The sequence below is a fragment of the Lathamus discolor genome, chromosome 1 (genome assembly GCF_037157495.1).
Source record: "Lathamus discolor isolate bLatDis1 chromosome 1, bLatDis1.hap1, whole genome shotgun sequence".
NCBI lineage: Eukaryota > Metazoa > Chordata > Aves > Psittaciformes > Psittacidae > Lathamus > Lathamus discolor.
In genome coordinates this window covers 117,507,970-117,531,244 of record NC_088884.1, presented here as the reverse complement: position 1 = coordinate 117,531,244, position 23,275 = coordinate 117,507,970, and the positions used below count along the sequence as shown (strand labels likewise).

Sequence of the window (23,275 nt, the reverse complement as noted above, 5' to 3'; positions counted from 1 at the left end):
CAGGGTGGTTGCCTGCTCAGCAGGGGAGGTGGGATCTTATGCAGGTTTTCTAAGTCATATAGCAGGGACCAAGCTCTTCCTGTTTTCTCTGTGAAACCAGAGAGTCCCAGACAGATTCAGTCAGTGGTGCTCGTGATGTCCAAACTGCCAACCAAACTGACTCCTCCATCAGTTAGTTCCTAGGTTGATCAGAAATGTCAGTACCCAACCATTTCTCTGCAATAACACCTTCCTGCTTTAGTGGTCTTCTTCAAATTCCTCCTGCTGCTTTTTCCATCTGCTAGAATGCTTACAGATAAGTATAGCTTCAACACCCTTACAATCGCTCCCAACAATGCACTGAGGTGTATATAAAACACTCACTTGGCCTTTTCAGTAAGGCAACCAAATATGAGACGTCAAATATCTCATTCATAATGCTACCTGTCATGCAGCACCCATTGCTCTGGTTGGCACTGCCCTTCTTTGCATTAAGAGACATATTGTTCAGAGGTCTCTTCTCTCAAGAATTTTGCATCAGCCGTTGGTGAGCATCTGACTTCTTTTGTTATGAGAATTTCTCTGGTAATTTACACAGCATTTTTCAGATTGTGCTAAACCATAAATAGAAATGCTGCGCATACCGATCTGGAGAAAGAAGCCAGGTAATTGCTGAACTACTTGAACTACTCCACTAAAGTAAAACTACTATCTAAAGCTGAAGAAAGCATATTTCCCAAGCATATTTAGGGAACTGTGCCTCTAGTTCTTTAACATACCAGCTCCAATCTGTGTCACAGCGTCCTGTTGCAGATGACTGGAGATACAGCCCTGAGGTTAGACATGGGTTTGTAAAATTGGAGGATCACATATACATCAACTCCTAGTACGTGGGCTACATTAACCAAAAAATATTGCTTTGTTAGTTCTTTTCTACTAGTTATTTCCCTAGTGTAAATGTTATCAGTCTCTGCAACAGACCTAAACACCTCCTTTTCAATAATACACCAACACAGTCTTTATTTTCTTACTAGTGGCCCTGGAAGGTTGTTAGCTCTTAGAGTGCGCAGAGTGGGCAAGGCATGAGCGAGAGAGCTGCAGGAAAAGTTCAGGGTAGGCCATCTGAACTTGTAGCTCTTATCTTGTCTGATTCAAATCAGGTAACAGTGATCACTCAACCACCTGGGGTTTTTTGATCTTGGGACAATGGATACTGTCTCAGTAACTGCTGAGGGAGTTTTTTTCCTTTTGTATATGTCACGGTTTAAGCCCAGCTGGCAACCCAGAACCATGCGGCCGGTCACTCACTCCCCACCCCCTCACCTTCCTTCCCCAGCTCCCGGAGGGATGTGGAGGAGAATGGAAAGAATGTAACTCCCAGGGGTTGAGATAAGAGCAGTCCAGTAACTAAGGTATAACACAAATCACTACTGCTGCCACCAATGATAATAATGATAAGGGAAATAACAATATACAACTGCCCAACACCCACAGACAGATACCCAGCCTGACCCGAGCAGTGATCTAGCCCTTCCGGGTAACTGCCCCCAGTTTGTATACCGGGCATGACGTGCTGTGGTGTGGAATACCTCTTTGGCTAGTTTGGGTCAGGTGTCCTGTCTCTGCTTCCTCCCGGCTTCCCCTCCTCCCTGACAGAGCATGAGGCTCACAAAGTCCTTGCTCAGAGTAAACATTACTGAGCAGCAACTAAAACCATTGGTGTTATCAGCGCTGTTCCCAGGCTGAGAGTCAAAAACACAGCACTGCACCAGCTACTAAGAAGGAGAAAAACGACTGCTGCTGCTGAGCCCAGGACAGTATACTAAATTATTACTAAGGAAGAACTTCAATCTTTGTCTTCCAGATTCCTACCAAATTCCTGCATATACATGTCATATAATCCCCACATATAGGCCACAGCCAGAGAAGTCCGCAGGATTGGTTCTTCTGAAGGGTTCATTTCCTAGCAAAGCTGACCCACTCCTTTCCACCCAAGAGAGGACTGTGTTAAGCCATGAAGCAGGTGACTTGTGGAAAGATTACAACTTCAGAATATACTTGTAATTCAAGATTCTAGAAAGCCCTGCCTGTGACCCACATGATCAGTATAGGATCCCACTGCACATTCCTGGTGTCAGTGGAGGCAGAAGCAGTCATTCCTCTGTGGGTGTGCAATGAAATCAAATACAGTTTGGGAGTAATCCAAGAATACCAAGTTAATTGCTTAGTGCTATGGCTGTGTGCTGTGCAGTGGAAGGAAATGGCAATTTCATTAAGCTTTTTGTGCAAACAACACACCTCTTTATCTTGCTTAGGTCTTATGTGTTACTCAAGATTTGTTGCCTTCTTTGTATTTCATTTGTATAAACTGGACTGTTGTTTTTCAAAAGGGGCACTAGCTTACATTTTAAAACTGCTAGCATTAACTGGCACATTCTGGTTTTATTCCTAGCAGGACAAAATGTATGTGGTCCTCATAATTTGCCCTTCGGCTTACAAGTTAACAGCATGAAGTAAAGAAGTATCGTAATTTGCAGGTTCTGGATTGTAAAAGTCTTCATAAAGCATCAGCAAAAAACCCCCACAATATTCTGACCTATAATTACTTAAAAGTATAATTTATGGTAGAAGCACAGAACATTTTCAAAGGCAATGACTTTTTAATGCCCACAGATAAAGTCTTTTGGGCACACTTTGGGAAGCACCATTTTTAACAGCCAGACTCTCCCACTGATAGGGAAGGCAGGTAGTTTTGTCACATGGAGATGTGGCAGAGGAGGCACAGCAACAACAGATGGACAGCTTGGACATTTGAACAAAGTCTTCTTGGTCCAAGAGCAATGTAAACATCACCACTGTCCTATCCCCTCTTTGCCATCTGCAGTTTAAAGGAATGCAGCTTTTGTTGAAATCCCAGCTGCTGCTTGAAGACTCAGTGAACCTTTTAGAACTTTTAGATATACAGGCATGACCCACCTGCTCCATGTCTGTGGTGTTCCTCTCCAACACCAGGTCTTTTGCTGTCCTTTCCAGGCTGATTATATCAAGGTGTCCCTACCTGACATAGCTCTTCTCCCCACTCCACTCAGTGATGCAAAACTATGGTTGTTCCAAGTCTTCACTGCCTCCATCAAGCATCCCACTTCAGCCCTTTCCCTTTGTTAGTCCTGCCAAGGCATTAAAGGGCTTCAGGATCATCTTAGCTTTTGACCAATGCTGCCACTCCGTGTTTGTCATTTACTTCATCTTCCCAAGCAATGGCAGCTGCACTCTATTCTTGTTTGGACAGCTAAAGAAAAGCCTAATGCAAAACTGTAAAAGCTGCCTCAGGGATTCCCAGTGCCTATTGAAGTGGATGGAACCAGGCATCCCTATCTCCTAGACATTTTAAAAACCTGCTCTAAGTGCCTAATCTGCCATGATTTAATGCACTTACACTGTCGAGAACAGCATTAGAAGAGAAAATTGAAATGGGTTTCTAACCTGAGTATATTTTTACAGTCTCCAATGCAAGCCTTATGGCATTCGGAGTTGTAACTGCATGGAATATGCTGCAATTTCCCTTTTCCCTTTACCTAAGGGATCTCTTACTCATTCAATCTTCATAACAATTTTTAATGGAAACCACAGGTTTTCCATGCTTTTGAGCAGAGCTTTATTCATTCATGAAAATGAGAAACTTTTGATGCTTCCTAGGATTAAACAAAATTTTAAAATATTGCACATTCATACTATTTATTTTTGAAATGGTGAGTTTTGGTGACAAAAAAGACCTTTGCAAAAGCTTTTTTTGCTAGAAACACTTGAATTGGCTACAAAGATGCTCAGTAGTTCAATGCTCAAAGACAAAAAGAGAAAAGAAGAGAACATACCTTCTTTGACTACCTCTTCTACTTGCTGTAGGAAATCTTTCACAAAGAGCACGTGAACACTGATGTGGAAAGCAAAATGCATCTACATGCTTGAACTGTGCAGTTACTACCGTATCACTGCTGGGATTTGCTTGTCTGCTTTCAGAACTGGACTCTTGTTTGGCGATTTGCCTTTTACATAATTACCTGACGACAAAACCTTGAGAAAAAGGCCTAAATTGAAAATGTTTCTTTTTTTTCTTCAGTTTTACTCAAACTGATTCCTAGGCTGTGGTTGCAAGACTCTTGATGCCATAGCTGTGCAGATGGAAACAAGCTGACTGAACTTAAGCTGGATCAAATCTTTACCTGTGGTTATGGCATTTTAAAATCTGATTTAAGATTGATAGTTTTTTCAAAATTAGGCTTAATTTATTACAACCGAATTAGTTTAAATCAATATAGTCTCATTGCCAGACACAATAGCTTAATGAAATGAATGTAATGATGCCTTAACCAGGCTGTTGCTCCATAATAGGTTTTTGTAGGTAGCAAATTTGGGTAAAGAGGACCTCAGAAAAACTGATTACGCAAATAGTGAAACACCTGGAGCTGTGTTCTGACCCTTCAGTCTTTCTGAACTCATCCATCCCCCTGCTCTCTCACAGCTAATCCTATGCCAGTGCTACCCAGTTTGCAGGTGGGCCACACAAAAAAATGACCCGATATACGCAAGGGATGTTGAACTGTAGAGTTAACTCCAGGCCAAAGGCACTCTTTAGGACAGCTTCACTGTTTTGCAAGTTTGCAAGACAGACACAGTCAGAGCATATCCTCTGCAGCAAGCAGAACCTGTGTGACCATCCATGTGGGAAGGTGGGGACACCCATCTGTCTGCAGCCCCCACTGGCCGCTCGCTCTCCTTTGGACCAGCTGAGGCAGAGCTGGACATTCAGACAATGGCAAGGTGTAATTTCAGCAAGTGTTTTTCCAGGAACATTGGATATAGGAATGAAACGAGTGTTTTTTGTGTGGTTTCTATTTTGTTTCACCTTCTTTAGCCCAAGGAATGTGAAAATGTTTTGTGATGTCCTTCATCACTGTGCGCAAATGAGATAGAAACAACAATGAAGTGCCTGACTGCAATTTTAAAAGGGAACTGTGGAATGTTTCCAGGCATATTAGATTTAATCTCATTGGCATTTTTTTTTTCCCAAAAGCTAGCAGGCAGTGTCCCTTTTTCATGCTTCAACATGAAATTAGATCACTGCTGAACTACGTAACACCTGATAGCATTGACCTGCAGTAACTCCATAACCCTGCCATGGACAAGCAATACATTAAAACATGATGCTGAAGATCAATATAAAGCAACAGATACTAAATATACACATCACACATGCAAGCTCTGCAGGAGGGGCTCCAGCCTTTACATGCCATAAACTAACACCTAGTTGCCAGCCTCCCTCCCATTTCTAGGCATAATAAGGAATACAAATTAGGGCATATTAGATTTATAACAGCCTTGTCAGGCACAAGGCTTAAACTTTGGCTCCACAGCAGCTGCCTGTTATTATCCTGGCTTTGCACCTGGGTCGGCTTGAACAGAAGAATCAAAAACCATTCAGTTCTAAAGGTTCTCAGAGAAAAGGTCTTGGTTTGATCCCATTTTCCTTTTAACATTAATTGTATGTTTAGTTTTGATGGGCAGGAGGCCAAAAAGCAAAATAGCAGCTTCCACCATGAGAATGATTCCGGCCAAGCAGCAGAATTTAAGGCCATCTTGTTCTTACTGCTTCTGGCAGTGAAAATGCCTGACTCTGGCTCAGTTCGTCTTTCATCATTTTGGATGTGTGTTCCAGAATAACTCTGTGCATCTCAGAGTGCATGAAACTAGGGTGTAGATACCCATAATGCTGGGAGTATCTATAAAAAATACAGCAGTTTGTAGACTGCAGTTTACCCCTACTGCTGTCATGCTATCTCTCTTCCCATTAGCACTTCAGATGCACCAGCCTATGTCTGAGGCCAAGAAAATGCAGTGAAGACTTGATACACTCATTTTATATTTGAAAATATTTGTTCTTACCTTTTGCATATTCCAGCAAACATAACCACTCACCCAAAAAGAGAACAAGAGAATATGCAGGAAAAGTGAGGACATTTTTACTTGCTTAGCTCTCAGCAGAAAAGGGTTTTGGTTTCTAGTTAGGGGCTGCATTTGGTGCGATACAAACTGATATCAGTATCAGTTCTTCACGCTTCAGAAAGAGTTAGACTTAAGTCCATAGTTTGATGTGACCTCAATTAGAGAGCAGAACCCTGATACAAGATAGCCCAAGAAAGTAGGGTGTGAGGAAAGGGTGGTGTGATGAAGCAAGGAAGAAAAAGTGTCAGTGGAAAAATATGGCTGTAGTTCATCCTCCCGAAAACTCACCTGAGTCTCCCAGTCTGTTGTGTTTGCTCTCAGGGCCTTGATGAGAAATAGAAAATGCCATCATTGCCTTGCTCATGCTGGCATTACAGCATGACCAGAGAGATCCCTTTGCTCACAGAGCAGCTCACCATGATGCCCTGGCAGGTGTGGAGGACCCCAGATCTTCCAAACGGGACACAGCTGGAACTTTTGCAAACAGCCTGAGTTAACCTTGGTGTGCCACAACCACAACTCCTAATGCAAGCAGGAACAAGTTCATTTAGAGTTGCTTTTTTCCTTCTCAGCATATTTTGGGTATTCTTATTACAGGATAAGCTTTTTTCCCTGCCACAAGAACTACAATAATTTAATCAGCAGACATCTACTGTATAACTTCCTTCCTTCCACCAACACTATCATCTTCTGGTCCAAAGTAATTAGAAAACTAATTAACCACGAACTTCATTTAGCTAACTAAAATAGCATGAGACAGTTTTATTTGTTTGTATTTGTTACCGCAACTGTAGTAACAATTTTGCTTGTTTTTGCAACGACTTGAGGGGAAACAAACAAGTTCTTTCAAACGTGTAATAAATACCTACAGAAAAATAACAGTAATTACACATTCAATGTAAAATAAGCAGTAGCTCTCCATACCCTGTATTTCACGTTCTTAAGGTATTTCCATTTTTAAAGACTTTTTAAAATAAATGTGGCTAAGTGGTTCCTCAAAAATATTGTGTTTGATGGCATTTTTTTTCTGTGAATGAATGGCCAAGGGACAACTGCTGAGTTTTAGCTGTACATGCAAATGTAAAAGCCTACCCCAACTTACAGTCTAAATGTGTGCTATTTGCTCTGGCAATTCTGTGTTTACAAGGTGTGATTCAATCCCCCCTGTCAAATGATACTGTTTAGGTTCTCTACTTTGTTGGGCAAAAATACTGAAAGGCTAAGAAAGTGATTTCAAGGCAGCCAGATATCCTTTCTCCTGGTTAGATATGTAGGCAAACCACTGCCTGCCTCAAAAAATTGTTCAGTTTTTGAACAACACATTTAGAGAATAGAAAGGAAACAGAACAAGAGTCTTGATCCCAATGAGACTTCTTTCATCTATGGCAGAGGGGACAGGAGCAGGTTCTGGGGCTTCTACATTTTCTGGGGAGCTCCAGGTCTTAGTTTTTTCCTATCCACTGTACCAGGGTTACATCTGTTTTTCACGCCAAGAGTAAGCTTGCTCATCCAGTATGCTCAGCCTTCCAGGCTGTTTGCAGTATACAGTCAGGGACTGAAAGCATTCCCTGTTGGAATACGTATCTTAGCATATTTACATTTTGTAGGCTGAGAAGTTCTGGTAGAAGAGGGGCTGGAATGCTGAAAAATCAATCTTGAACTGGTGAGGCTCAATGATAAATAAGGCACTCATAAATTGGAGATGTGAATGTATTAGAAAGCTTTGAAGGAAATTTATGAATTGCCTGGTCTTTCTTTCTGGCCGTGCTTTATGACATCTCTCGCCAGATGATCTGTAATACCACAATATGGCTATATGGGAGCAGAGCCAAGGCTGGCAGAAGGGGACTGACATACAGAGCATGGATCCTGCTCTGAACCTGCCTCAGGTTCCCTGAGGTTTTGATTAATGCTCATCCCAAAGTCTTTCAGCATTTTGTTTACCTTTTCAGCTTGGCGCTGCTAATGTTATTGCCACAGCACTGTACGTCTTGAGCTGAACACAACTCCAGTTCTCCCAGCATATTGGTTTGAATTATGGAGATCTCAGTTACTCTGGAGCATTTGTCTTGTGGCAGAGAGCCTGTTTATTCGGAATGCTGCTGCATCTACGCTCGGTCCACAATGGGGCTGTGCAACCCATAGAAAAAATACATGCAAATTGCTTTAAATGCCAGTTTACTTGGAAGCATAAATTAAATCTGGATACATGCATTATCAGATTGATAGGCTCTGCTGCAGGAAAGAATAGCTTTCATTTTATGGCAGTATTTGCTTATGAATCTACTGGGAGACTGTTTCTTTGTAGCGCAGTTCCTGCCAGCTGCCATATGAAGCAAAGCTTTGACATTCCCTTAGTTCTTCATCTTTCTGGTCAAGCACACAGACTGGCCAGGACTCCGGAGACTGTCTTTCTGTTTCTAGCTCTGCGGCAAGCACAGCTAGACACAGCCACAGCCCACTGCAGCTGGATCATCTGCAGAAGTGGGCAACTTCTACTTGCTTTCCTTTTTGTCTGAGCTGACTTTAACTGTTTGGAGTTAAGAGCAGCCTCCAAAGGCACATCTGTGCTGCACTGTTGCAGTAGACTGGGAAGAGAGATAGCCAGGCTGTCCTGAGGAAGCAACATCAAGCAGTTCAGCTGAGGCAGTGCCAAGTCACACACCCTGCTTGGATCCATGTAGGAGAAGCACAGCAAGCTTCTACAGCTAACTGACTGCAACAATCTCACCTACCCCATTTTTCTATACATTATGCCATGTGTGTACATTTCCTACGTTTCTGCAGTCCAGTATCACAAAAGGCTGGTGTTTTACAGTGGTTTGGTAGCATGGAGAGCACGTTACTCCAGAATACCATGAACTGCTTTATTTGAGCTCAGATTCAAGCTGACCAGATTCAAGCAATGTGGATAAGCTGACCAATTTGGAGGCCTTCTATGATGGGGCTACAGAACTGATAGACAAGGGTAAAGCAGTTGATGTCATCTACCTGGACTTGTGCAAAGCGTTTGACACTGTCCCATATGACATCCTTGTCTCTAAATTAATTGGAGAGACATCAATTTGATAGGTGGACCACTCAGTGGATAAAGAACTGGCTGGATGGCCGCACACAAAGAGTTGTGGTCAATGGTTCAGTGTCCAGCTGGAGACCAGTAACAAGTGGGGTCCCTCAGGGATCGGTGTTGGGACTGGTCTTGTGCAACATCCTTGTTGCTGACATGGACAGTGGGATTGAGTGCACCCTCAGCAAGTTTGCCAATGACACCAAGCTGTGTGGTTCAGTTGATACGCTGGAGGGAAGGGATGCCATCCAGAGGGACCTCGACATGTTTGTGAGGTGGGCTGATGCCAACCTTATGAAGTTCAACCATGACAAGTGCAAGGTCCTACACCTGGGTCGGAGCAATCCCAGGCACAGCTACAGGTTGGGCCGAGAAGAGATTCAGAGCGGCCCTGCAGAGAAGGACTTCAGGGTGTTGATCTATCAGAAAATGAACATGAGCCGGCTGCAGTGTGTGCTCGCAGCCCAGAAAGCCAAACGTATCCTGGGCTGCATCAAAAGGAGTGTGACCAGCAGGTCAAAGGAGGTGATCCTGCCCCTCTACTCTGCTCTTGTGAGACCTCACCTGGAGTATTGTGTGCAGTTCTGGTGTCCTCAGCATAAAAAGGACATGGAACTGCTGGAACAAGTCCAGAGGAGGGCCACGAGGATGATCAGGGGACTGGAGCACCTCCCGTATGAAGACAGGCTGAGGAAGTTGGGGCTGTTCAGCCTGGAGAAGAGAAGGCTGAGTGGGGACCTAATAGCAGCCTTCCAGTACCTGAAGGGGGCCTATAGGAATGCTGGGGAGGGACTCTTCATTAGGGACTGCAGTGACAGGACAAGGTGTAACAGGTTAAAACTTAAACAGGGGAAGTTTAGACTGGCTATAAGGAGGAAATTCTTTCCTGTTAGGGTGGTGAGGCGCTGGAATTGGTTGCCCAAGGAGGTTGTGAGTGCTCCATCCCTGGCAGTGTTCAAGGCCAGGTTGAATGTAGCCTTGGGCGAGATGGTTTAGCATGAGGTGTCCCTGCCCTTGGCAGGGGGGTTGGAACTGGATGATCTTGAGGTCCTTTCCAACCCTAACTATTCCATGATTCTACGATTCTACATGCGGTTTGTCTCATAAATACAAGCAAGAGAGGGAGAAGTTTAAAGGCTTTGAAAGCTAAAGAGAATCTAAGCAGTTACCCCTTTGGCAGCTGTTGGAATGGCAGGTAAAAAATGATTGTCCTCTTCAATCCCCTTTCCCAGCACTTAGAATCATGCCCCAACCCCAAAATAAATAAAAAAAAACCCAAACCCACCAAACAACTCAAACACCCAGAGTTCATTTTTTGTCATCTAATTCTGGTGCTCTTTTTATCCCAGAAGCATATAGGAACAATCAGTGATGTTCCTTCATGATCCCCTTGCTTTCATGACAGCCGGCATTAAAGCAAGAAAGGCAGTGGGAAGAGAAGTAACAAGTTTCCTGCAGGAAGCCAGCCCATTGTCTGAAGTGGTGCTCCCTGCTTCCCTCCCTGGAGCTCGTTTCTTATGAAAGTGTACCTGTGCCTTAGAAACTCTGCAAATGGTGAGACATTGTGTGTGTGTGCTGTGGAGCAAAAAGATGTTTGCTTGTATCTGTGTCAGGCTGTCACTCCTCTGCCTCCCCCACGGTTAGGAGCTGCTAGACTCTCTCAGACATCTGGTGCAGGATTTGAGACTTCCTGCTGATAACCCTGGCCAATGCTGGCATTGCTGTGCACTTGGTGTATGAGGACAAGATGGGTTTTGAAGTGTTTGTACAAAGCTGGAGAAGCAGTGGAAAGGCTGGAGGAAAGTGAGTGGGAAGGTGTGAAGTGGAAACAAGACATGCTGGCAATGAAGGAGGCCTCAGCATGTTTCCCTTTTTTAGGGAACAAAGGAAAGACTTTGGCTGTCATGGGATGCAGCCACAGGAGAATAATGTGGTAGATGTCATGCTCCTCTCTATTTCCAGCTGGAAATGCAGACAGATTTCCACAGAAACACAAGGACTTGAAGCCCTTTGGATGAGGAAGGGTCTGAGAAGCCATCTGCCTTGTTTTCCTCAGCCAGCTTCTCACTGTTGGATGGTACTCACATGTGACAGTCGGGAAGATAAAGAAATCCTTATGTGGTGTATTTAGACTAGCGTGCCAGCAACCAGGATCAGAACCAAGCTGTGCCTGCGTGATCTGCATGGGCAAGAGAGGAAGTCATTGCTGCTCTTGTGGCTCTTCCGGCTCTTCCTGCTGCAATCTGCTCTGACCTCAAGTTACACTGGTCTGCTAATGCAAAGAGCTGTAAGGCAGGTGTTAGACTAACGTGTTTATGCACTTTTTTTTCATCCTGCTGGCATTCAGGAGCCCATCCCACTGAATAAATGATTAATTTGGCCATGTTACAAGATGTAATTCTTCCCACAGACTCGGTGCTCGCGGTGCTAACAAAAGTGCAGGACATCCCTTTCCCCAACAGCTAGGAGACAGCCTTCACTGTCTTAGATTAAGCTCTGGGATCCCAAACTGTATCCTCATCAGTAGGCAAGGCTGTGCACATATCCCCTTGTAGTCACTGGTACGAGTTCTGAGCCAGTCTTAAAAAGCCCTGCAGATTTCTGGAAAGCCATATAGTCTTTTCTCTCGTATTACTCCAAAAAAATAAGTTACACAGCTTCAATAGGTGTTTTACCTGGGTAGGAGTCCCATGAGGATGCAGCCCCTTGATGGGCTGGGGTGGGTGTGTTAGACTACCATTAGATTATTCTTCCAAATAGATAGATACAGTTTTCATGCAAAGTGACTTGACATTTTCCCCAGTGGGAACGATAGGATGTCAAACAGTTACTTTCTTAGTTAGTTATCAATATCTGAATTTTGGAAAGGCGTTCACTCCAGGCAGTGGGAAAAATATCTTAGAACTTGTAGAAAAATCTTAAATTAGCCAGTTTTAAAACTCTATTTCCTGTAATATTTGCAATGTATGTAGTGGATGTAATAGTGCTACCATAGGACTCTGATTCATTTGCTTGAAAATAACTGGCTGGAAGTATTTTTTCTGTTTCTTAGTGAAATGTTCATGAAATTATTTACTGTCTTCCCACAGATGCAGTTATTTTCCTGTGTGCCCTTACAGGCTTTCTCTGTGTGTAAGACATTTTATTCCTGTATCTCCACACAGAGGGAAGAGCTTATTGGCACAAGCTGGCACATTCCCATTAATTTTAGTTATCTGAAGTGACTTAGGTTGCAGTAGCTAAGGATGTGTCTTTGCATCTTTGTGCATCTTTGCACCACCCAACGACATGCCCCTGGAAGTCACAGAAATAGGGACCATAAAACAGGATGCTATTTCAGTCAGGCTCTAACAAAACACCTACCCTGATCCTATTCAGGGCAACATCACTTGGACTTCAACATGAATTCCTGAATAAAGAACAAATAATATCGGCCCCATTAAAGCTGCAGTTACAGCAGCTCTGAGAGGAGTACACATTAAAAATTAACAGCACAGAGATATTAGGGCTACATGGTGTGCCAAAGCTGTAAGGTGCAGTACAAACTCTCCTCAGGGCGTGAATCCGGTTTACAATTTGGGCAACCCAAGTCTTTCCGCACGGCAGCCCCTTTACGAAAGAAGAAACAAAATGTTGCTTTTAAAGGTAACCTTGGAAAATCTTGAGAGGGAGTCAGTAGACAAAAATGTGTTTTGTCTGCCCTTGCTGCCATTCCCTCTATTTTCACATTCCTTTTATAATTCAGTCAGCTGTTGCTAGAAAAATAACAACTACAGTAGTATGCTGTCCTCTACCAGCTTCAACCTCATCTCATGCCTCATGGTTAAGTCCAGAAGATCCAAAACCAGGCATGGAATTGATCAAAGCACAGATTTCACATCAGAACTGATTCAGGTCTGTGCAGCAGAGCTGGTTCTGGCCCAGATATCCACCGCAGATGTCCTGAATTAACAGATCAGCCAGTAGTTAGGCACTGAAAATCCAAAACTTCCTTCTGCATACAATTCCAAATCAGAAGAATAAAGAACCTGTCTCTTCCAAAAAGAACATCTGCTTCTCAGAGCTTGGTGTGAAACAGAACTCAAAGGAATTTTGCAGTAGAAAAAGAGCAGGGAAAGTCACTTCTTCAGGAAGGAAACTAAGACATCCTTTCTGTGATATGAAAATTCATTTTATTACTTTCTACAGTTAATGTGTATGGAGTAGCTACCCTGTAATAGGAAGCAAGAGTAAACACAGAGAACTTTTTCTGTGTGAGGTCTGCAGATCGCTATGCTCAGTCTTTTTGTTAAGCTACAATTTCCTTTGCTACTATTCTTCCATCTCAAGCCATTGCCCAGTTTGCACAGCACATTCAAAGAATAGCTGTACACTCAACACCTTTAGAAGTCATGTGCTTCACCAAAGATATTTGTGCTACAAAAGAGAGGGTTGTGAGTATTCTAGCACTGTGCCTGTCATGCTGTAAGAAGTGCTTGCATATTATTATCCGCTGAAGAATCATCTGAGATTATAGAAAAGTTTTCAGATCTTGCCAAATTGCATACATGGAGATGAACTTGTAAAAATCCCTCCATGATTTACAGAGATAAGAGAGAAACCTGATGATTTCAACTCATTTTTGCACTGTGAGAACTTGGCTGCACTGCATTCCTTAAACATCTTTTTATTGACTCTAGAAAGGACAGGATCTCATTTGTTGATATCCTCTAATTCTTAAAATTCAAAACCCCAACTGGCAGTGCCAGGATGAAAACCCCTGGAATCCAGCGTAGGTAGTAAGAGGAGATCGCTCATTTGTCCCAGTGAGTCTCAGTCACAGCAAGTTTCAGTCCCAGCTTCCATTCGCAAGCACTCTTCAGTATGGTGGAAGGTGAGACCCTGATCCAGAAATCCTAATTCATGCTTAGTTTGGATTAGCTACGATTTTTTTTCCTCCAAAACCTAAAAATATGTCTAGATACAAGTGCATTTCCTTCTCTATGGTTTCTGGAACAATTTTTTTGTTGGTGGGGTTTGCTTTTGTTTTTCTTTGAGAGCAGAAAGGAAATCAAGAAGTATATTAACTTCAAAGAAAAATCTGACATTTCCTTCAAAGAACTTTCATTTCCTACCAATCCATGGAGACAGTGCTTTTATGGATGTGGTTTTGGGTCAACATATTCTCAGTCTTCATCTCGCTCTTCATCTTCCTGTGCATATAAAAGCTGATGGCTTGACAGGCAGCTCAATACCTATAAATGGCTGTTTGTTATTTATGGTGATTATTAAGTGTCTGTGTTTTCAGATCTATTACGTATGCAGTGATGTAAGGTTTCTATTTTAAAGATAATATTTATCTATCATATCAGAAGTGGCCAATGTCTGGAAAGGTTATATAGGTAAAGTAAACATAAAGCACTACTGAACAAAATATAACCTAAATGGTCTGTTTGCATTCAGTATTGAATTTTTAATCTTATTTCCTCTTTTTGTTACAAACAGTAAGGGTAAAAACCAATACAGAATCCATAGTAAAAAAATCCAGAGCACTGTGCACTGCATATGAGAAAAAAGGTCCTTCTTTTATTCTCCTGTTGTGTTACTGACAACAGTTTGCCTCCTGTCAATAGCACTAAGAGCATCAGAGCTTGCTTTGGGTTCTTTCTTTTTCCCTGTTTGTAGCCTAACAAGTTTATTAGGGGTGAAAAAAAAAGGTGGAAAGAAGGACAGGAAGGAAAGAAAGCCTTTATGGTGTGTAGGTTGCACATTATATAATAAATATTTAACACCCTGGTACCCCATAAAGTCTGCGTTCCCAGGCAGCTCTGCTCTCTTGGGATGCAGCCAAGAGATAAGGGAACGTACTCCACTTTCAAGTCCTTTCTTGTTACAGCTCTGAAGGTCAGGGTAGATAAGAACTGGAAAAGCCAAGCAGAGGGTAGAGAGAAATGTAACAAGAGGTTATCTGGTCTGAAAAGGCACGGGAAGTCAGACTTAAATTCTGAATACACTGTGGACTTAGTGCAAGCTATCTGAGAAAGAGTCGTATCTTCTCAGAAGACGTATAAGAAGAGAGCTACAAGCCATGCTGGCTGTACCAGGCAGCTAGAAGATTAAAACACTCGTGTGATTAAGGTCAAGAGCAAATATCGTGTGCGTTTAGTCTAACCTCCTTCACAACACTGGCCAGAGAAATTTACCCAGTGATACCCACATCAGGCTGAACAGCTTTTGTGTTATCCATAAGACTTCTGGAAGACCATCTGATCTGGTTTAAAGACCCATTTCACAGATAACTTGTCAACTTTCGTTTGCATGTCCTCTCTTGAAAGAATATCCTAATTTCAATAAATGTCCATCTGCTCTTTCTCTTTTAGATAAAATGTGTACATTTAGCTACGCGATAACTAGGTCTCATTATTAGTGATTCTTTGAATCCCCTCCAGGTTTCTAAAGCCTTCCCAGATGATCCTAGAGCGAGCCTAGTCTGTGTGCACAGCTATGGAAACCACTTTGCCACTGGTTTTATCCTTAAATCTTCTTGTGTTTAAGGCAGCTACTATCACAGTAGTCTTAAAAAAAAAGAAAAGAAAAAAGTCTTGAGTTGTGTTATTGAGGTTAAAATCAATGGAAAGTCATAATTCTTATATGGTTTCCATAATGGCGCGAGGAAGGTAAAATTGGCAGCTTGCAATAGGAAGTTTAGGAAAGTGAAGGTAAGGTAAGATCCTGAAATGAAGGTTTTCCAAACTCTCTATACAAAGCAAACTTACCTGATTTCGTGCACTTCAGCTGACACAAACAATATAACCCTTTTAGCCTCATTTTTCCAATGAGTCCAACAGCCAGACCCACAAACATTTTTATAAACACTGAAAGCAGCACAAAGTAAAGAAGAACAGGGCAAATCAGAGCTGACTACTATTGATTTTGTGATAAAGACTCCATGGAGACCAGCTGTTAATTACCTTTCCAAAGGAGAGGCTTGTTTAGCTTGGAGTCAGCGTTGGGTTTTTAACTCCTTTCCTCTGAGGTACAATAGACTGTACTGCTAGGATTAGCATAGGATTTAAACTATAAATGTGCATTGGGACAGAGTTATGATTATTCATCCATTTTATTATGGTACTGCTAAAGACCAGGCGGGAATGAGGCAATACACAAAATACATACTCCCCATTCCGACTGCTTTGCTAGTGAGCAACCTTTCCACTGGAGTTTAGCATCTCGTTCTTTCCTTTCTAGTCAAAGTTATGCCAAAGCAGCACACATCTGCCCATCTTGTTTTCCTTTCTGCTGCTGCATTTACATACGCTAATGACTTTTTCCTGCCAGGTAAGAGCATTAATGACTTAACCCTGCCAGGTACAGAGCTCTCTTGATGACCACTGCCTTCAGGGTGGGAGGACACAGTGCTGTGTTGCTGTGCTTAGCTCCTTTCCGAATAAAACCATCAAGCCCTGGCCGTGCAATCTGTCTGAGCTGTGCATGGTGGAAGGCTGGCAAGTTGGGGCAAATGAGGCTTGAAAACCATCTGTTCACTCTGCAGAGCCTGACACGGGCTGATTCAGTCCATGACATGGCTGCTGCAGTGCATGCTGGCCTACCCGGGGGTGTTGCGAGCTGTTACTCATGGCAATAACAGGTGCAAAGCTTCCAGACAGAAGTGTTGTTTTTAAATCCCTGAGCCCCTTTAATAACCCAGAGAGGCAGCAGGCTGAGCTCTCCAAAGCCATAGACCATCTTCACGCATGCAACCTGGGCAATTACGGATGCAAAACAAAGTGCAAGTGAAGTCGCGCTGTTCCTCATTTCTCAGAATTACCGGGGGTAGAGCACGGAAAGCAGGGGCATACACAACAGGAGGATGACATCAGTAAAGTTTGCAAACACACGTGCTTTTCCCTGAAAGCCTCTCTGCTGTAACTGAGGCTGATGCACTTTTGCTGGAAGCCCTGGTGCAGAGATCTTCCAGGATTTTAACCACCTTGAGAAAGATCAAAGAGCAGGGACTTTGGTGGCCACAGAGCACAAAGAAGATGAGCATTTAAATTACTCATTTTACACAAAAATATCCCTGTATGAGATTTAAAACAGGAAGTGCCTGGAACGACAGCCAATAGCAGCTTTCTGATTACCGATACTCACACCATCATTATCTGTGGTGTAAGGAAAAAAAGCTATAACAGACACAGCTCTATACAACTAGACAGTAGACCATAGAGGAAAATGAATGACTCTGCTTTAGGTTACAAGCTGTGAGCACAAATGGAAATACAGTTTTGTCCCAAAGAGAGGACTATGTGCAGTAAAATTCGGGAGTCTTCAAACACTGCAACCGTTCAAAGTAGACAGACTATGGGGTTATTCTCTCTCCTCCTGCCTAGCATGCATTTCTTTATTTTTCTATACCAAACAATCAGCATGATGATCTTGGTTCGCACTTCAGCTCACACATAAACAGTCTCTCTACCTTAACAAGCTGCCACTCACAAGGAAGCCAGCACAATCACAAATAACAATCTCTGCTTGGTTTTGATTCCAGATCTATCATGCCTTGAAAAATATTACATCTAAAAATACTCTGTGTTAAAATCCCCCATGTGCTTCAAGCACAGTGTTCTAGAAACAACCCATAACATTTTGCACGTTAAAGAACAGCAGTGGCCTTGGTGAAGAACAATTTGCTCATTTGTATTTATACAGGCTCCCAGCCTAGCAAAATGGCCAAGGTGACTTTGGGGGAAAACGCTGCTTGAGTACAGCTGATGCAATCTGGGCCTACAACTTTCCATGCATGTCAAAAGTCGTTTGCATATTCATTATCTTTTGATGAGCACTGCGTGATCAGGGGAAATGTACTTTCCCCTTTGGTGTATATCTCAATTTGCTCAGCCTTCTGTATATCTCCTGTGCTCTGTATCAGTGTGGGTATAATTCAGTCCATTTACTGTATGTATGAGGTCCTTCCCCACAGATTAACGTTAAAAACACAGTCAACAAAATATCTGGGGAGGCAGAGAACCTAATGGGGAGTTTGCTGGGGAAAATATATAATTGCTAAGTATTTAATTAGGACCAGCCTCTAGGACTTTTCTAGGAGACAAGAGGAGTTCCTTGCTCACTGGGATGGAGCAGCAGAGGTGTCAGCCAGGGTTAGAAATAAATCCAAGAAATTCTGGCATCCAAATCTGTCCTCACCTGAGATTAAAAGACCCACAGCTCTTCTGTCCCCTCAAGGAAGGAATGTGTTGTAGGAAGGTGAGCATTGAAGCATCTGTCATCCACTCCCAAAAGCAAGACATAGATGGGACTCACCAGATGAGCAAACCATGCAAGTGAATTTGGCCCTGGAGAGGTCAATGTTACTGAAAGCTGGATGTGCTTGGTCTGACTGCTTTCCTGTAGTAACTCAAAGAGCAGCCTGGCTTGTAGCTCTGTAGGAACCGCTCTGTGGTTCTCTCAGGGCTGCTGTTAGAGGACAGCAATGCCACTTAGTGGCTTCATGAAAGCTATTTTCTCATGACAAAAACTGCCCGTGTTAGAGAAGAAGGGATTCAACTGAACAGCAGCTCACTGCTGAATTATAGAATCATAGAATCATAGAATAGTCAGGGTTGGAAAGGACCTCAAGATCATCTAGTTACTTGTTTAAAAAGTAAAACAAAAATCCCAACATGCTGCAGAAGAGTAAGGAGCAGACACCACTCAATTTTTCCTTCTTCATTTTTTCCACCTCTTACACAAAGCATAACCTCCACTGGGATGTGCCCCATCCCTGCTGCGAGTGCCCAGTGCAGAGAGCACAAAGTCGAAGTGCCTAGAGAGGCTGAGGAGGGAGGCAAGGCTTTGGCCACAAAAGCTCACCTTTCTGTAAGGAGCTGCAGCGCAAGGGCGGAATTAGAACAATTAGCCACAATTCAGCAGGAAAAGCTGCTCTCAGGAGACAACCGGAGGCTGGCCGGCTGTCACCATCCGCTGAACACATTCATTCCCACATTTGTCAGGGCGCTGTGCCATCTAGAGGCATTTGATACACATTTCTTTGTGCCTCTTCAAGGTGCTCCTGGATCCGCTGGCACTGGCTGGCAAAGTGTCATTTGACTGTGCAGGGTCGCTGCCAAATGACCCAAGCAGCCGGCCCTGCTCCAGGGCCAAAGGAGCTTTCAGCAGCCCCTGTACCTAGTGGCCATGCTCCAACACTGCACCAAGGCACAGCGTCAAGTGTTTTTGCATAAGTTATACTGAATACCTTTTAAACATGCTGCCTTAACAGTTTTAATGTGCTGATTTTCTTTACTGCTTCAGTTTACATCCAGGTTTGATTTACATAAACAAGGGCACATCTCTACCAGAATGCCAGGTTGCTGCTGATACAGATTCCCATTACTAGATGAAACAAGGGCTTCACCTCTATTTTGCTTTGTCACATACAGCATCACAAAGAGAACCGCTGTAATTTCTAGCTAGCAGTGACTACAGACAGACAAGAGCTTCATGCTTTCAGTGTGATGTAATTATAGAACACACTAATTATAATTAACATGAAATGGAAGCTGTGGCCTGCAAAGACTGACACCGGGTATATGGTGGGTGAATGTTGCTATTGACTGAAAATGGCTATTTTATCTTTAACAAGGTTAAGCTGCTGCAAAATCTTGCCTTAGTTCCTTACCTGCTCAACACCACCTCTGGCATTATCTGCTCCCTGAAATGGCCAGCTTAGCTGGATGTCTTTGGCTTTGTCATGCCCCATCTGCCTGTCCTGGCACACATTTGTCTCCTCTGACTGACAGCCATCCAAAGCTGAAGGCCTGCACATGGCTTTCCTTTGCATTGCCAGAGTAACCCTGTGCTCTCAGCCATCCACACCTCCTTTAAGCATCCTAACACCTGTGTGATTCTGACCATCAGAGAGATGAATCATACATGATTAGAAAAAACAAAGTCCGTCCTATTTTCTGAGGGAAAAATGCAGGAATTCCCTGGGTTCTCACCAGTTTGAAATCATCAGATGACACTTCTACAGCCTACTTCCTTTTTGAGTTGTCTCAAGCTTTGATGCTCTCTGCTCCTGATTTTCTCCCCAGCAACCTGAGGGTCATGGCTGTGTGGTTCCTAGAAAAAGGGTTAGTTTCCTCTGGCAGGAGGTGACGGTTACCAAGTGACTATCAGAGTGCAATGTTTGTTATCATCACCTCACACCATTTAGAGTCTAGGTACAAAAAAGGAAAAATGAAGCGTTATTGCTGCAAGAAGTAAGCCATTAACATCTTTTCATTCTGCGCTTTTAAATTACCATGTGTTCGGGAGGACACTTGGTAAGCTTTACTCCGCTTTCTGAGAGTAATCAAAGGATATCAGCTGCAAGCTCTAGCTAATGCCAAGCTAAGGGCAGTTGGTATAGATGCAATAAGAAAGAATTTAAAGCTTCATTTGTCACTTGAAATGGTCTTTACTGGAAGTTTAGGTAGGCTTTATGGGAAGCTTTAAACCTTCTCAACTCCTGGTGTTGAAGATCACAGAATCACAGAATCACAGAATCCCAAGGGTTGGAAGGGACCTCAAAAGATCATCTAGTCCAACCCCCCTGCAAGAGCAGGGTAACCTACAGTACATCACACAGGAACTTGTCGATATTTGCTCTGCTCTTAAAGGCTGAAAATGGAAGCACCAAGGTAACAGAAAAATTGTCCTCACACTTGGCTTTTCCACTGGTTTAGCTGGTGACCTTCAGACATGGTGTCTCCAAAAGTCAAATATCAAGAGAAATAACATTAATTAGGTTAAGATTTCACAAGGAAAACTGACGATAGCACCTTGCAGGAATTCTCTGGTCTCCCATGGTGCAATAATTTAGAAACCTATATGGGAGGAGCCCAAATAAGCAGAGTTCTTTCTTTCCTCACATAGACAACTGAAACTTCAATGGAGTTGTGCTAATCTGCACCAGCCGAGGAGCACCTATGGCATTCTTTTTAACAAGCAGCAAGTATTCCTGTTATGGAAACAAATACATGGCAGAACCTAAAATGAGTAATTCAGGGAATGTTTTTTTGATATATACCTTCACTTAGTAAAAAAACCACCAAACCAAACCAAAAACATTCTGGAGTGAAAGATGTTATCAGAACTGTTCAGAGGTTATATCTTGCTTGATGTTTATGGAAGACAGAAACAGCTTTACCTTTGCTCCACTGTCTGTATGTCATTGCAGCTGCAGACTGCTCTCCTCTTTTCTAATGCTTCTTTGTTTGGTTAGTAAGTTCACAGCAAATCTAGACAGCTCTTCTATGTCACTTTCAAAGGAGATGATCTTTCTGATCCAGAATGAAATTACTTTCTCCTGGTTGAGGTCAGGGTCTCACAGGTTTGCATTCAAGGGGGCACACAGCCCCACTGTGCCCACGTGCTCTAGGCACTGGGCTAAGATCTGCTTCTGACTTTCATTAACTTACTGAGTAGCTCTTAGGGAAGTCACTTCCCTTCTGTCTTTTTATCCATGTTCTGAGCACATAGGGACGTACAGCAGGGAGAGTGGAAATGAGCTTTCACTGCATTTTCTTTCCTTCCGGGACTTCCCCAGTGTGCTCAGAATGAATTATTCTTATTTATTTATGTTTTTCAAGGAGCAGCACAAACCCTTATCTGCTCAACCTGGCCAGTTCCTCCTCTCAACCTCCACGGGAAAACAGAAATAATTATTTCAGGGAATAAGTGATGACTTCAGAAACACTGATTAAGCACCAAAGTTCTTCACACTTCATTCTAATCCCATAGGATCTGAGAATTGTAGAACAAAGGAGAGCATTTTTTAAAGTACAAAGGATTAAGATAAGGCAAGTACTCAGACCACTATCACTTTAGAACCAAAGGGCAAATAGTTTATACACATTCAACTGAATTCAACCCTGAAAAAGATGATACAGCTCCTCTGTAGCTATTTCCGCCTTCCCCAAGCCAAATACATTGTGCTTGTTCACTAGACTAGTACAGCAGGTTCAGTCAGTGCATGGTAAGAAAAAGCACAGTTTCTGACCTGAAAGTTGAATTAGTGGATAAAAATAATAGATACACACATCGCTTTTACTTCCTTCTGTGTTGGTGTCTCTCATATTTTCTTATCTCACAGGAATGTAGGAAAGTAAATTACTCACCCAGGCTAAAGAAATCAGTGCAGTGCTTGTCAGGTGCTAAGGTAGCAACACATAGGCCAGGATACCTGAGTGGGTAACACATGCCTTTTAGGCTGGTGACCTAGAGAGACACTACAGTGGGGGAGGTGGGAGCCAGAAGGAGGGTTTACAGACATATAGATAGGAAACAGCTGGTGGTACCATTTAAGACAGCTGATTATCAGCAGGTAGCAATATAACCTTTATTTTTTTTCCCCTTTGCCCTCCTCTGAACCTTAGAGCTGAGCTTGCAAGCACATTCTTGTTGTGATACAGGGGAGAGGGGACTGATGGAGCTTCACCCCAGCTCTGGGAACAGCAGTGCAGTCCCTCAGTTGCAGCTCCTGCTTTCCTGAGCCGGTTGAGACTAAGAGGAAATCTCTCCTCTTTTCAGCTTGTGGCTTTCCTAGAAAGGAAGTTTCATAAAAAGCAATTACCTGTGGAATTTCTTCCTTTAACTGAGTGCTTAGAAAGGCAGAGTAATTAATAACTGAGGCAAGATTAGGCTGGAGATACTGTGCTAAATTGTCTGCTGCTTCATTTGTGAAACTGCGCTGTGTTATTCTCTACTAACCATAGTATTCATTGCTTACCTGCAAAGAATTTCTGAGAGCTGTTTGAGCAAATGTGTATTTGTACAAGGTGTTAAAGGGCCTGGTTTAATAGCAGTTTGTAAGAATTCTTTTGATTTTTCCTCCAGTAAAATGCAGTGGTTCTTGTTCATTGTAATTCCTGATCAGTACTGGTTAGGGCTTTCAAAGCTGTACTCTAAGTAGGATGGCATCTCTATGTCCTGCAGTTAGGTTAGTTTGATGATTAACGTTATACGTGTGCTGTGTGACTCAAAGAATGAACTCTTTTATATTCCTTAACCTTTTTGCATTCACCAGTCAAGCCTAGAAATCCTCCCCACCGCAGCAACTTCCATATTCTATCCCCTACAAGGACTGTTATCACATGTGTTGTCTTTACTTATTCTTTTTTAGATTATTATTCCTTTATTTATATTATTATTACTAGGGTGGCACCTAGAAACCCAGATGGAGATAAGGGCTCCAACATGCTGTCTGCT

The 23,275-nt window shown here is 42.8% G+C and overlaps 1 protein-coding gene across 1 annotated transcript in view; it reads right to left on the bottom strand.

The window, feature by feature from the left end:
• GPRIN3 (GPRIN family member 3) overlaps positions 1–21,258 on the bottom strand; it is a 78,850-nt gene extending 57,592 nt beyond the window's left edge. Inside the window, exon 1 of the mRNA XM_065692099.1 lies at positions 21,216–21,258. The gene's annotated coding sequence lies outside the window, so the exon portion shown is untranslated. The remainder of the gene's footprint in view (positions 1–21,215) is intronic.
• Between the last annotated feature and the right edge of the window lie 2,017 nt (positions 21,259–23,275).